The following is a 15,878-nucleotide window of genomic DNA, read 5'->3' on the forward strand; positions in this document are numbered from 1 at the left end:
CCTGCCCTGGGATCGCTCCCAGCCGAAGCCTCCTCTGGTCCGCTCCCCGCGGCTCCTTCCGTGCTTCGCTCCGAAGCCTCTACCGGTCCGCTCTCCGCGGCTCCTTCCGGGCTTCTTCTGCTTCTTCTGCTTCTTCTTCTTTTCTTGGCAGGAGAGGCACTCACTTTTATAGGGTTACAGTGGCCAACCAGTTCAAAGCGCGCGATGCGGGCTGATTGGCTAACATCAGTTGTTGCTAGGCAGACTATCTTACAGGGCGGGTTGTGAAGCAGGAGATCTTACAGGGTGGGTTGTTTACCAAGCAGGAGATAAGCGCCATCTTAGCACACTCGATGGGAGGGGTAATCTAGCTCAGGCTTTGCTCTTTCCTACAGGCCTCACGTCCGCCAAGTAAGGCGACCGGGCTCGGCCGTGGCTCCCAACAGGTAGAAAGTGCTATAGGCACTATACAGAAACACTTGTTCTAAAACACAAAGTGAAAGAAAAATTGTAGTTCTTTATGCCCCACTGTATTCGTCTCTGTACCCCGAAGAAGCTGGGAAACATCTAAGCCTATTCTTTTATTGTATCATTTCTGTGTAGATCTGTGTCTTCAAAAGTGGCAGATAACCATGTTAGAGACATTCAGATGGATAGTTAAGTTTCCACCTATTGTATTAAAATGACTTTGGTTTCTTATTTGACTAAATATGAAAAAGCTGTTGTATTTCCCAAGATATAAGTGAGACAGGAAATTTTATTTTAAAACAATACTGTGATTTGTGTACTTACTGACAGAAGATGTTGGCTTAAAGAAAAAAGACGTCAGTCTTAAACTGAATGCCACTAGACTGTGTTAAACAGGCAAGTCGATTGTTGAAGATATCTTCATACATTGAGTGCTCAGGGACTATTTCATTAACCTATGTATTTTCAAGGTTTATAAAGTCTTCTGCCCACTGTTCCATTACCCAGTGAGACTGAGCTGGTTAAAATCCTTGCATAGTCTCAACATCTTAATCAAAATGAAAACAACTCAATCTGTTTGAAGGTAACAGTATTTTAGAAGAAAAAAAGATAATTGAAAAGCTCTGTATTCATCTTTCTGTGCCTTAAGACATTGATTTTTTCAGATGTTGTAATGTATTATATAGAGAAATTGTCCCATAGACTTTCATACATATTAGTGACTCCAGTGCCTAGAGCACACGTTGCAAACCATCCACATTCAGATATTCAGCATGCCTTGTGGTATTTGTCTGACCTCAATCCATTTTAGAAATAAAATATCCTGTGTGCTAAGGGAACAAGCGAGTTTTACTGGCATCTCTCTGACTTTCCTACCATCCCTTCCCCAACCTGTGTGGGGAAGTGAGCAGCAGGCATCATTGTCTGTAATCTACGTGGTGGTATCCAAGTCTCTGCCTCCAGCTTTAAGGTCCTTGTTTCAGTCTGCTGGCTCTGACAGTATTAGCCTACCTGTGCCCACGGAGGAAATGTGAGCTTTGTATTTATCAAATGCTCTATAGAAAATGAATTTGAAATTAAAATTGAATCAGTATTCAATAAAGCTGGGTCAAGTCAGACTTAAGTTATGCACTGTACTTTTCCTGACTTTCAAGGTGGTTGGAGGAGCAGCCAGTATGATCAAACATCTGTCCAGGGTGAAACACAAGTATTGGGCTGTCCTATTTCACGTATCACTTCCTCCCTTTTCCTGTATTCCCGTAATCATAATTATAGCTGGCTTAAAGTTAAGTTGTACAGTACATGGAATTGTATTTTGTATAATAGCTAATAAAACTTTTGACTTGTTGCTTCCATTTTCTACATTTCTTTCCATGATGGGCTGCTTCCTCTAACTCAGTGGTGGCAAACCTATGACACGCATGCTGCAGATGGTACTAGTTATCATTAAAAGCTCTAAAAGGTTTACCACCACTGCTCTAAGTCATGGCATCAGCCATGCCTTGCCCTTTGCCATACTATCTCCTGCTTCTAAATTTTATTGTTTTCAAGAGCTAACTTCTTATGTTACTGATAGCTTAATACTATATTAAGTGAAAAATTTTGGAATTTGTAGAAATATGTGAACCTACCTATGTGTTCCATATCTTATTTGGCACATAAAAGAAATAGGAGTGTTCAGCTTTACAGAATTTCTGAATAAGCTTTATAGACTTTAATATAGTCACCCTGATACCAGGATGTGAATAATTAATTTTTAAACTGTTGAAAATAAAAACTCAATGACCACCTCCCCAATTCCCTTTTGATCTGAAAGCTCCTGTTTAAATAGTATATCTTGTTTAAACGTTTATCTTTAAACAGTAGATTCTGTTTTTACTCAGTCTAATACACTCAAGCAGTGTTAGTTTTCAAATAGTTTACCCTTTGAATTTTCATATGGCTATACCCTATGGCTTTATTTTATATATTTTTTTTCAACAAGCTGTAAACTAAAATGTTTTGTGAAAGTGGAAATGCATTGTAAACTATGGTTCTGACATGAGCAGCTTAGTTCCTAGTGAGATTGTAGAGCAATTTTCATGGCTTTTAAGGCAAAGCAGAAACTTGTTGCAGTGACAAATTATACCGTGGAGACCTCTTAAACACTTAGCCTTGGTGAACATTAAACCTGTCTCTTCAACAGGTTTATTGCAGGATTAGGTACTTCCTGAAAAAAGATTCACTCTGCTTTTGGCATTGATATAAATTTGGCCTCTGCTGGATTTACAAAGCAGAGGAACTATGTGGAAGTCACTCAATTTTCATGGAAGTTCACTCCAGAATTTTAGGTGTGTGTTTATTCATGTAACAGACATCACTTTATTGTACTTTCAAGTTGACCACCAAAGAAATAGAAATTCTTACTGAGCTCAGTTATTCAAATCCCTCTGGTAATTCATGTTCACCTTAAAATGGTATTAACTCTTTGTGCTCACCAGAGTTTTGCTGATTAACAAAGTCAGTGCTGCTAAGACTTGTGAACCATCTATTAAGATCATTGTTTTTATTTTTTCTCTTTCAAATAACAATATTCACATTCACAGTTTAAATAGGAATGTAAAAGGTCCAGTCACTTTAGTTCTCAATATGCACATTTTTCAAAAAAGAGCCATGATAATATTTGAAATACTTGCTTACTAAATACAAGTCACAAGGCTCAATCCCTGGAACCAAGAAAAGAAAAAGAGGTCACAAGGCTAAGTAATTTTACTGTTTTTCCTTAAGTTTTAAATAGACATTTTCCAACTGTGACATAAAACTAGATTCTGACGTGCTGCACAGTTGCACTACTTAGCCATCATCTGTTCATTATTCTGTAAGCTCCTATTGAACATGATACCCAGGCACTGTCCTAGTGTTCAAGGTAACATAGTGAAGAAAGCTGGCCAAAACTCTTGCCCTTAGGAATTTATACACTAGCATAAAGAAATATATAAAGTAAATTGATAAAGTGATATGAAGACAAGGCAGAGCAGAGGAGATAAAGGAGAGTGAAGGCAAGTGCTGCTTCTGTCAGAAAAGTTTCCCTGATTAGGTGAGAGCGTAAGCTTGAAGGTGATGGGGAGAAAGAATGGAGCATGTCTATGTGAAAGGTTAGGAGGATGAGTCATTTGTTGATGTAACAGTGAAGAGTGTGTGGTGGCGTGGAGTAGGATATGAAGGTACACATGTTACCCCAGAGGAAGTGAAGAGATTCCTGGAAAGGAGGGCCCAACAAGATTTTGCTAATAGATCAGATATGAATATGAGAGCAAAGAACATTGTAGTCCTGAATATTTGTTAGGTAATCAAAACAAGAACCTCTATTTAGTTGGGACCCATGCCATTTTTTTTTCCTGGATTTGGTGAAAATGTATTTCTTTGTCTATAAAAAGAACAACATGACATAACTACTGTTTATTGGAATATCAACAAAGTTTTACTGTACTGTAACATTCAGAAATGCTGCGTTACCAAATGTTAATGAAAATTAGGTTTTCAAGTACCTGGTTCTATAACAAAAACCCTCCCCTGAAGTGCAGTTCACATATAATGAAAGTAGAGAGAGTGTAAAGTTTGAAAGCTAAGTAGAACAAAAACAATACTTTATCGGTGACTTCTTTGGATCATGAGACAAAACCCGGAGAAAGGCTATAAATAAAGACTGGTTAATACCATTATTCAGCACCACAAGGCACTTACAATCCAAAGGAATATGACATTTTGTCTTTGAGAAGGACCTTAAAATCTCTTGAAAGCACTTTGCTTTCTATAACTCAGTGAGCAATGGGGATATAATTTATGGAGATTTGTCACTACTGTAACTATTTACAATAATCGAAATATTAAACATAGATAATAGATAGCTGTCTGCATGTTTTATATGTAAATAGACCATAGGTGTGTGTGTAAGTTTATTCATACTTTGTCCCAAATTTAAGTTGTTATGATTAATAAGAGCAATAGTAAAGTAAGTGTATGCAAACTAATGAAGGTTTTTGTACTCAGAAACTTTAATTAGTACTCAAATTAATGTTATCAGTCAAGAGTCCTTCAAAAATTGGGGCTGGGGGTTTAGCTCAGCGGCATAAGCACCTGCCTTGCAAGCAGGCAGTCGTCAGTTCGATCCCCGGTACCGATAAAAATGAAAAAAGACCAAAAAAAAAAAAAAAATGTTAAAAAAAAGAGTCCTTCAAAAATCTCCATATTAAACAGTAGAATCCAGCTGCTTTTCTAGATACTACAGAAGTGACAATCCAGGTTGTAAACACATGCTTGGCTATGTGACAGCTGTCCAACAAAATTTGAAAGCAACTTTGTGAAGACTCTTAATCGGGTCTCACTTTGTTACCCATAACCCTCACCCACCAAGGAGACAGGACCCTCTTCCATATGTGTGCTGCCAAAGCAAGCTTAGTAAGCCCCTCTTAAGAGCAAGTTGCCATCACACCAGCTGTTTCCCTGCAATGGCACTGAGGGAGGAGTATGCATTCCTGACGGTCAGTGAATCTGCCTGCACTTTTACTGACAGGCTTCTTCAGCACAGAGGAAGGGGACACTGAACTAGCAGACCACAGTGAGCAAAACAGAAGATCTTTATTAAGGATTGTGTACTTATGTTCTTAGAATCCAGGGCCTAATAAAAATAGAAATTTAAACCATTTTTCCTTTATATAGTCATGTATTTTCCTTCACATATTTAAACCATATTCCCTTCAATATATTCATTTATATATTTATTCATATATTCAAATATACTTGTTTCTGATATGTTATTGTGACACTTTATTGTTGCTGCACTCATGTAAGTTCTCATGTAAGTTATTCCTTCGAATCCTAGTTCTAAGCTTCTTTAACTCATTTTGGAATAAGCCAAAAAGAAACAAAATCATAAATTGTAAATTGAGTACTAAAACAGAACATCATTGATTAAATACGAAAGGAAGCATCTTTAGCAAAATGAAATCCAAGCTTTTAAATCTGCATTGAACATTGGTTAATCTTAAACTGTCTTGGCACTAGTTTCTTCATAAGATTTTGCATATCAGGTGTTTACAGACTAAATAGTAGATGAGCTCCAAGAACACTGTGTCATTTAATGTCAGTGAGCTAACTCTGTTTATTTGGCTGTATGCTTAGCAATTGAAATCATCTGCATAAAAGTGCTCAGTATGTTACAATTAAGAAGCATACTTGTGGAAGACACAAGTTCGTTTTTTAAAAAGACCATCTGTTTTTTAGTATGCTACTTGTGCAGGTTTTCCTTTCATCTTTCACCTTCTTTAAGAAAAAAAAAAAATCCACAGCTTTCTAAAGCTTTGTTTCATTCTTAGGTTTTACAGACTGCTCATTTCTCTGGATTTCTAGCTGTGGTTTTACCAGTGTCCTCACAAGATGATTTTAAACCCTCAGTAATCTTAGAATGGAAAAATAGGGACATCTTTTCCCATCTCATATTTGTTCTCTTTCAGCAAGCTGATAATTGCTTTCAGCAACCAGTCATAATAGTGGAAGTAGTGATGTTGATAATAATATATTAATATTTGCAAGTTAACAGGATGAAATAAATTCAAATTTTATAAAATGAACATTTACTAATTTCTTTGAAGAGTCCCTAGGAAAGGATAGAAATGCTCTGACACACTATGCAATAGGAAATTCTAAATAGGATTCTGACCCCAAAATTTGCTGCATCTATGTCTTAATGACATATTTTTGCTCATAATGAAATACTAAATATTTAATATATAATACTGAGAAAAGTTTGACATTCTGAAGTATTTTTAATTCAGAAAATAAACTTCTTTAACCATGTATGTTTTAGGTACTTTCTCATTCAACCTAGTCTAAAGGGGAAATTTTTCCACATTGTGGAAGATCAACAAGATAAAGAAAAAAGTAAAATATTTTGAATTAAATAGCACATTTTATGCCCAGGAGCCAAAAGAAATGGGATTGCTTATTTAAGAAGTTTATTTTCTTATATAAGAAAGAATAAAGATGTTTGTATAACCTGGGCTTGAATAAAAATAGCACATTTTAGTCCTGATTTCATTTAAAATGATTAAACATAATGCCCATTTATTGTTGAATTTCCTAGAGGAAAGAATGCCCTGTTAGAAACTATATATTGCCAAATCTGTTTGGTGTGATTTTTATCTCATGAAATTACATTTAAAAAGTAAGTAGGAGGTGATGCAGCTTAGGGAAATTACAGTATCAGAAAAGAGATTGGAGTGATCCCACCCCATTTAAGGAGCTCACCTGGCAGTGCATATGGTATGGTTCTTAGAGGGATTTCAGTCTCAATTCAGTCTTCCCACAGTTGGTTGTAAATTTTGTTTTAGACTTTAAAAACATGGCCTTAAAACATGTCTAGGTGGCCTTACACTTATTAAAAACTTGTGAAAATAAAAGATTGCTTATTATAGTCCCAAATCCCCTAGTCTTTATTGAATAAATATGGACATAACACCGGGATCTGGGCTTTGTGTTTACTGCACCACTACCCAGTGTGGCTTAGGCAAGGTCTGCATCACACATAAGATCTTTAAAGAGCCAGTTTAAGCTCTTACTAGGCTGCCTCATCTATTGTCTGGAGCAAGTAAAATATTAAATGAGCCGTTATATAGTGAGAGAAAATACTGGCATAAAGTTGTGGTACCTACTGGTGAGAGAAAAGATGTAGTACCAAGTGAAACCGAGGGTTGTTTCTTTGTCTGTGGGCAAATGAGTAAAGATCTTTGAACCAATAGATGTCAGCCTGATTGAACACAGACATGCTAGGGAGACAGCAATAACATTGAAATGTTTGGATAGTCAAGTTTAGATTAAGGTATTTTGTTCTAGCAGCTGAACAAGGCAGCAGACAAGGCCAGAATACACACAAGTCTCCTGTTTATTGATTTATTATAAGTGCCAAAATTGCTTTTATTTTGACATGCAGAAAGGTGCATTCAGGTTCTAAAATTGTATGTCCCAGAACTAGGTTACATAAGAACAATGTGGCTCACTGTGAGTTTTCTTAGAAGGTGAGGGGAGGGGGAAAAAAATCTCATTACTATTGTAGGTTCTTGAAGATTTTTGTATATTTTTTACAGACTACTGGTAGAAATTTTTCTTCATGTGTAAACAATAAGCCATTCCCCTACCTCAGCTACCCAGTCTGGGAAAATATTCTTATGAAATAGCAATCCTCTAAAACACCAAAGGCATATTAACTAGGGTTTTTTTATTGTTGGCACTGAATATAAATCAACATTAAATCTGAGACCATTTTTAGTGTCAGATTCCCAAATCTAAAATAGAGTATACAAATAAAAAAAAAATTGGCAAAAATGTTTTACTTATGTTTTATGCATCTTGTAATGGTTGAGATTCCTCATTTAGAATTCAAACATCCCCCTTCAGAGTCCATATGGAATAAATTTTAGGGACTGCCAAAAATAATGAAGAGATGCTTTGGCCTAAGAAAATAATATAGTTTTAAATTTTCAGTTATAGTAAGCAACTAGTTTTTCTCTATACAGAAGGACACTTATTGTCCTATCCATCAAAGACTAAAACATGGTTCAGTATTTCATCCATATTTGTTTTTAAAACCATTAGGTAAAGGAAGTTGTGTCTGTTTGGAATCTTTTGATTTCATTTAATAAAAGGGAAAAAAGAAAAAGAAAATGGGGAGTGAGGGATTTGACTGGCTCTTGAGTCAGAAAGGCAGTTCTAATTGTGTGAGAAGCCCAGACTAGCCGTCTGTTCTTGCAGTCCTTTCTACCTTGCCTTACTCAGTACAGTAGTGTCATCTTTAGATGGACTGTATGGCAGCAGAAATGGCTATGAGACTTTTAGATTTAATACCTCATAAATAGTATGCTGAGGTAAAAAAAAAAAAATGTGTGTCCTAGCAAAATCTTGGGCCTTACTCTGGTGGCCGTGGTTTGAGGCAGAAGGCCTGCTCATTACATTGGCAGGGTGGGATGACACATGGGTGTGTTTACACCAACCAGGGCCTCCCTTCAGATGCGAGGATCCCACCTAAGTACAGCTGAGAATTTGGCAGTAACTTGATTCTTGAAAGAAAAGCAGGGGTTTGGGGGTTTGTTTTGTTTTGATTTGTTTTGTTGACAAAGGAAAAAATGGGAAAAATTTGGGAACTGCCAACAAAAATCCCTTGCACCTGCCTAACTGTAGTCTTGGGGGAAGTTTATCTTACCATAATTTCCTTCACCCTCCAGCAATGAGAATTTATCAACCCATTATTTGGCGAATACATGGTCTAAAGGAGTACTTTATTCAGCAGATACAACAGGAGCCAACCCCCATGATTCTTATAACTCATGCATCCATTTAAATTGATTCTACTCTGGTTTGAAACACCACTCTGGTTTCGATAAACTACTTGTGGAGTTTTAAGAAAAGCTAGATTTGACAGAAAGTATATTACAGTTTTACCTTTAGTTTTTCTACACAATGTATAATGAAGTATTGTGGAACTAAGCTTTCCTATAATAAACTCATGGTTGCACTTCAGTTATGGTGTAATGTAGAGCACTCATTGCACCGAAAAATAACAAAAAAACAAAAAACAACTTAATAAAATCTAAAGTCTCTTATTTTTTTCCTACTTCTCTAGATATAATCATTTATCTGGCACATGTAATTGAGCTTTTTAAAAACAATTGTAAAATTGTCCTGTTTTCATCCTAATTTGTAGTTTCTTTCCACCCACAGCTGATCCTGTTTGCATAATGATCAGTGACACTATTGCCCTTAGCAAAGAGCATCCCGCCTGTGTTGTTTATGAAGCTAAGTACACAATGCTATACACAAAGCTAAGAATACAAGGCACAGAGGGGAAAATCTAAGGATAAGAATGTATCCAGGATACAGTGCAGTCCACACTTAATGAACTGCTTCACTTAAGATTTAAATGTTTTCTTATCTAACTGGTGCTTTAAGCCATTTGTACCTAACTAGATACAAAAACTCTAAACCTAACTAGTGCTCCCTGAAAATAGGAGAATCTAAAACGTGACACTGTCATCATCACCATGATTATTACTTTTGTTGGTGTCACCAGTCTCTTTGTGGTTCTTTCCTTCACTATTTTGCTCCCATACCATAAGAAAATATTATTTCTCTTATTCCAACTGTCTTTAGATAGCTTATCTCACTTTTTTTCAGTCTGAATCCAAGTTTTAATCCAACATGTCTATATTTTGCCTACTCAAATGTTCACTAAGGAGACAAAACCAATCTCTGTTCAACTTGTCAGTACCATAATGCTACCTTTTTTTTAATCCTGGCTGTTTTCTTGAAGGTAAGTAACACAGTCCACACAGACTTCTTTAACTCCTGTTTGCCCCATGTACACACACACACACACACACACACACACACACACACAACCTCCTCCTCCAGTCTGAGTATTTATTGTAAGCCTATTGGGTGAAAAAACTAATCACTGTTAAGATATGAGATAGATAAAATATGATGTCTACTTTTAATTATAATCTTATGTTAGCTTATCATATAATGAAGCTAGTTCCTCTCAATAAGTCCCCTACATCCACCTGAAAGAATTTGAGTCCTCTATATACCACTTCTTTATAACATTTGACTTTTTAACCAAATGCAGAAATACCTGGGAGAGCTTTTAGAATTTGAAACCAACTCATTCACCAATGCCAAATTGTGTATTGTCTTTATCATTGTACAGTATTTTACTTGCATTGATAATGCATGTATAATTTGTTCTTTAAAATACATATACAGTGGTACTTTAGTTTAGAAACTTAATTTGTTTTACAGTTTTAGGGAAGATAGCCACATTTGTATTTGCGTGGGAAAGAAGACCGTGGTAGTATTTGTAACTTAATGCAGAATTTGCAAATGGAAGCAAAATGTCGTTGAATGCTTTTGTTTCAGAACCAAACTTTTTGCCAACTGAAATGTTTATGGACTGAAGTTATCTTATGCAAATAGACACAGTGTAAATATGTTTTTAGCAACATATTTTCACTGAACAATAAAATGTCATTGAAAGGACATTTCTAATGGAACAGAACAGCATTTTAATTTTTGTTTTTTTATGAAATTATAATTTTCATTTCTGTGATTACTAGGAAGGTTGAATTTTTAGCGTATTTATTAGCTAATTTTATTTCTTAAATTGTAGACATTGCTCATCTTTCTACTTTAGTAGGCTTTTGGTAAATAAGTATTCTTGACACTATTTTGTTATGTGATATAAATATTTCCTCTCATTATACTGCTTAATTTTACTTTGGCTTATAATGTCTTTGTTTTTAGAAACAATAATTTTGCAGGTCCACATTTATCAATCTATTCCTTGATGTGTTTCTGAACTTGAGAATTTGGATTTGAATCCCTCTCTGCCGTTTACTTACTCTGAGACCTTGGGCAGTTTACATAACCTCTCGAAACTCATATCCTCAGCTGTTAAATGAGAATCATAACAGTGTCTGCCTCATAGGTTGCTGGAAGGAGCTGGATTTAAATACCTATAAAACACCAACCATTGAGTGAACACCATCAAGTGATTTCTATTATTAAGTAAGCCTTCTGCAACTCATAGTCAGCATGATACTCTTATGTACTATCATAATCATTTTATTTTAAAATTTGAGTCTTAATCCCACTTGGAATTTATTTGATATGTAATATTTGTATGTGAGATCTATATAGTTTAATGTAAGATCATGAACTGTTTCTACATCATTTATCAATATATTTTCTCCCTTGATTTGATACAGCATTTCTCTCATCGATAATTTTTCATGTCACCATGAACCTGTTTTTAGCATCTTTTCTGCCCAGTTGTCTATTTTGTCACTAATATTATATGGTTTTAATCATTGTAAATTTGTGTTTTTATAGGTTATCTGTAAGATTCATCCCTTCCTCCTTTTCCAGAATTATCTTATTCTTTATCTTTTTCTTTCATTATATTTTCTCTATTAAATGACAGTTGCTTAAATTTCATTTAAAAATTATGTTGATATTTTGGGGGGATCACACTGAATATGTAGTTTTTTTTTTTAAAGATCACATTTGTAGCCCTGAATTTTCTCATCAATGAATTGGATAGAATTTTCTGTTTTGAATCTTTTATGTTCTTTTAATAAGTTTTTATAATTTTCCCATGAAGCTGTTTAATGTTTTGTTAAATCTGTTCCTGTATAGCATATACTTGGGATACTTGTCAGTGGGATCCTTTTTCCCTTATTTATTTAGACTTGTTTTTTGCTACTGTATTGGAATGCAGTTGGTTTTATGTGTCTTGTAATTAGCTAACTTTCTAAACTTTGTCACTTTCTTATTGTTGGGACTCAATACTGAACACCAGCAAAATAATGAAAGAGATTTATTTTAGCTCATAATTTTAGTCCATAGTGGGCCAGTTCCAAGGCAGGAAGTCATTGTAAAAGGGCTTTGGTAGAGAAAAGGTGCTCACATTCATGACAACCAAGAAGCAGAGGGTGAAGGGAGAAAGCAAAGAGCAAAATTCACCTGACCAGGTCGAGGGCCCAGCAACCTAGCTCCTCAGGTGTATGTCCCTTCTTCGGGTTTCGCTTTGACCGACCTCCTGCTGTCTTATTTAGCTGTGACACCTCCACAGGCCAGTCACCTTCCATAAAACCCACCTCTGAGCACATGGTGCTCTCGGGGGACATCTGGATGTGAACCAAAACACTTTCCTAGTATTCTTTTGTTTTTCAATTTTTATTTTTTATTAGTACATGTTCATAATACGTAGTGACCACATTTTGTAGGGAGTTGGTTACATGCATCTAACACACCTTAATTCTTGTTTCATGCCCTTTCCCTAGCCTTCCTCCCCTTGCCTCCATCTCTCAGTTCCCTTCCCTTTTGCAAAAGGTCTGCCTCCTTATTTCTTAGTATCTTAGTAGTTTGTCAGTTTGAGTCTCTTTATTTTTTAAAAAGCAGTTAATATCTTTTGAGAATTCTGATCATTTTGTCTCCTTCCAATTTTTATATCATTTTCTTCCTCTTGCTTTATTGAAATCATCTAAGGCCATCTAAGGTTTACTGGGGTGAGTAAACCAGGTACTGCAAGTGTCCGAGACATCTCTAGCTTATTTCTGGTTTTAATGAACACTTACACAGTTGTACCAACAGATTTAATATTTGCTGTAGGTTTGCAGTAGATATTTCAGTAGGCCTCTCTTTATTACACCATGCTCTTACATTTCAGGATTCTGTAGACTTAATAAATTACCTTTTTAAAAATCTTTTTATTTTGTATAATAAATTAACAGGAGAATAACAATAGTCAATACATAAAATATTGTTATATTTAAAGAAGTTGATGAGGGTACAAAATGTGGGTATAAAAAGTTCTCCAATTGGTATTAATACAAAACTTCCTTTTTAATGAACTAAGAGATACTAATAGTATAGCTTACTTGTGTTTTTTCTTTTCCTTACTGTCCTTTTCCCTTTCATCCATCCTAGTTCTTTTTTCCTTTGAATAATTTTTTTTCCTATTTCACAATATCTATTGTACATTTCAGAATTTATTTACTATTTCAGTTTCTCACACCAAGGAGCTAATATGATGTTTACACATGTAAGTCTGCTTTTTACTTATGAGTATGATCTCATTACATACATTTACATATTAAAGTCTCAAGTTTATCCTTCTTTATGATTGAGTAGTATTCCATTGTGTAAAAAATACTACCTTTTTATCCATTCCTCAGTTGATGGGCATTTGGTTGTTTCCAAGATTTAGCTATTATAAATCATGCTGCTATAAACATGGATGCGCTTAAATCTCTGTGGTATTATGTTTAATTTCTTCTGGGAACATCCTCAGAAGGAGAATAGCTAGGTCAAATGGGACCTCTAGTCCTAGTTTGTTGTTGTTGTTTTGTTTTGTTTTTTGAGGAATCCCACACTGATTTCCAGAGTAGTTACACACTCTACACTCCCACCAATAGTGAAGAAGGGTTTCTTTTTCCCTGCAGCCCCTCCAACACTTGTTACTGGTTGATTTCTTGGTGATAGCCATTCTTTCTGGGGTGAGATGGAATCTCAGTGTTGCTTTAATTTGCATCTGTCGAATGACCAATGAGGTTGAACATTTTTTCATATATTTACTTGCCATTTGTATTTCGTCTGTAAAGCATGTATTCTTCTCAAATGCCCATTTTTGGATTGAGTCTTAGAATTTGGGAGAAAGGTCTGATTTTTTTCAAATCTTTACCTTTAATTTTTTTTTTTGTTTGTTTGTTTGTTTTTTTTTTTTGTACTGGGGATCAAACTCACAATCTTTCACTTGCCAGGGCAGACACTTATGCTGCTAAGCTAAACTCCTGGCCCTATGTGTTCCAGATAGTAGTTCTTTGAGGAACAATTGGCTAGAAATTTTTCCCACTCTGTGAGTTATCTATTCATTTTGTTGTTGATTTCTTTAGCTATACAAAAGCTTTTTAATAAGATGAGATCCCAGTTGGTGATTCTTTGAAGTATTTTCCTGTGCAGTCTGATTTTGTTCATGAGCTCTACCTATTCCTTTGTCTTCAAAATTTTTACCAACTTTCTCTTCTATTTTGATATTTAGATGTTTGCTCCATTTTGACTAATTTAGTGCATGGTGCTAGGCATGGGTCTAATTTTAGGCTTTGGCCTATAGAGAGCAAGTTTTTCCAGCACCATTTATTAAAGAGGCTTGCCTTTCATCCAGTGAAGTGTTGACCTCTTTGTCAAAGATAAGGTGGCTGAGTATATTTGTAGTTGTGTCTGCATTTTCTAGTGTGTTCTACTGATCCTTAGGTTTGTTTTTGTTTGTTTGTTTTTGGTTGGTTGGTTTGTTTGTTGTTTTGCCAGTACAAGGCTGATTTTATCAAAGTAGCTTTGTGGTATAATTTCAAGCTAGGGATTGTGATGCCTCCTGCCTACCATTGTTGCCTAGGATTGCCTTTGCTTCTAGGTCCCTTGTGCTTCCAGATGAATTTTAGGAATTTGTTCTCTAGTTCTGTGAAGTATGCTAATGGTGTTTTGATCAGGATTGAATTAAATCTGTTGAACAATTACAGGAGTATGGCCATTTTCACTATGTTGATTCTTCCTATCCATAAGTAGGGGCTATCTTTCCATTTTATATATCTTCAATCTCCTTTTTTTCAGAGTACTGTAATTTTCAACATATAGATCCTTTACTTCCTTTGTTAGATTGATTCCTAAGTTTGTGGTTTGTGGTGTTTTTTTTTTTTGTATGCTATTATGAAGGGTATTATTTTCCTATTTTCTCTTTCAATGAGTTTGTTGTTTGTGTACAAGAATGATGTTGATTTTTGATAGAGTTTTGGGAGTCTTTTATGTAGCATATCATGTCATCTGCAAATAATGATAATTTAACCTCTTATCTTCCTATCCTTATTCCTTTTATTTCTCTCTCTTGTCTAATTGCTCTGGCTAATGTTTCCAATGCTAAATTGAATAGGAGATGTGATAGTGGACATCCTTTTCTTATTTCTGATTTTAGAGCGAAAGTTTTCAGTTTTTGTCCATTTAGTATGATGTTGGCTGTTGGTTTGTTGTAGATGGCTTCTATCAGATTGAGATAAAGACCATGTATTATGATTTTCTGTAGGTTTTTTTTTATCATGAGTAAGTATTGGACTTTGTGAAAACCTTTTTCTGGATCTATTGAGATGATCATGTGGTTTTTGTCTTTGGCTCTGTTGATATGATGTACAACATTTATTGGTTTGAGGTTTGGTTTTTTTTTTTTTTTGATTTGTTTTTATTAGGGATCAAACGCACAATCTTGTGCTTGCCAGGCAGGCACTTATACCACTAAGGTAAATCCCTGGCCAACATTTACTGGTTTGTAGATATTGATTTATTGGTTTGTGTCTCCATTCCTTGGATGAATCCCACTTGATCATGATGTATAATCTTCTTGATCATTTGCTGCATTCTGTTTGCTAGTATCTTATGGAAGAGTTTTACATCTGTGTTCATTAGGAAGATTGACCTATAGTTGTCTTTTTGGTTGGATCTTTCTTTGGTTTTGGTATCAGAGTAATACTTGTCTCCAGGAATGAAATCAGGAGTACTACCTCCCTTTCAGTTTCATTAAAGAGTTTGAAGAGTATTGGTATTAAATCTTCTCTGAATTTCTTGTAGAATTCAGCCATGAATCCATCAGGACCTGGGCTTTTCTTTGTTGGTAAGTTTTTAATTACATTTTCAATTTCATTGACTTATACTGGGTTATTCAGAATTTTTTTTAGCTTCTTGATTCAGCTTTGGTAATTCATACATATCTAGGAATCTGTCCATTTCTTCTGTGTTTTCCGTCCTATGAGGTTTTCAAAGGAGGTATTGATAATCTTCTGAATTTCCATAGGATATAT

General features: G+C 35.2%; 1 protein-coding gene and 1 long non-coding RNA gene across 3 annotated transcripts in view; both read left to right on the forward strand.

The window, feature by feature from the left end:
- Window positions 1-15,878, forward strand: part of Fbxl17 (F-box and leucine rich repeat protein 17) — a 446,310-nt gene that overhangs the window by 385,585 nt on the left and 44,847 nt on the right. The window lies entirely within an intron of this gene.
- LOC134475303 (uncharacterized) overlaps window positions 1-15,878 on the forward strand; it is a 90,050-nt gene that overhangs the window by 55,282 nt on the left and 18,890 nt on the right. The window contains exon 2 of the long non-coding RNA XR_010046451.1: window positions 1-15,878. This exon is cut by the window's right edge and continues 18,890 nt beyond it. This is a non-coding gene — a long non-coding RNA (uncharacterized LOC134475303).

The sequence above is a fragment of the Cavia porcellus genome, unplaced genomic scaffold, assembly GCF_034190915.1.
Source record: "Cavia porcellus strain 051 isolate PalLab524CR breed Dunkin Hartley unplaced genomic scaffold, mCavPor4.1 scaffold_2, whole genome shotgun sequence".
Lineage (NCBI taxonomy): Eukaryota > Metazoa > Chordata > Mammalia > Rodentia > Caviidae > Cavia > Cavia porcellus.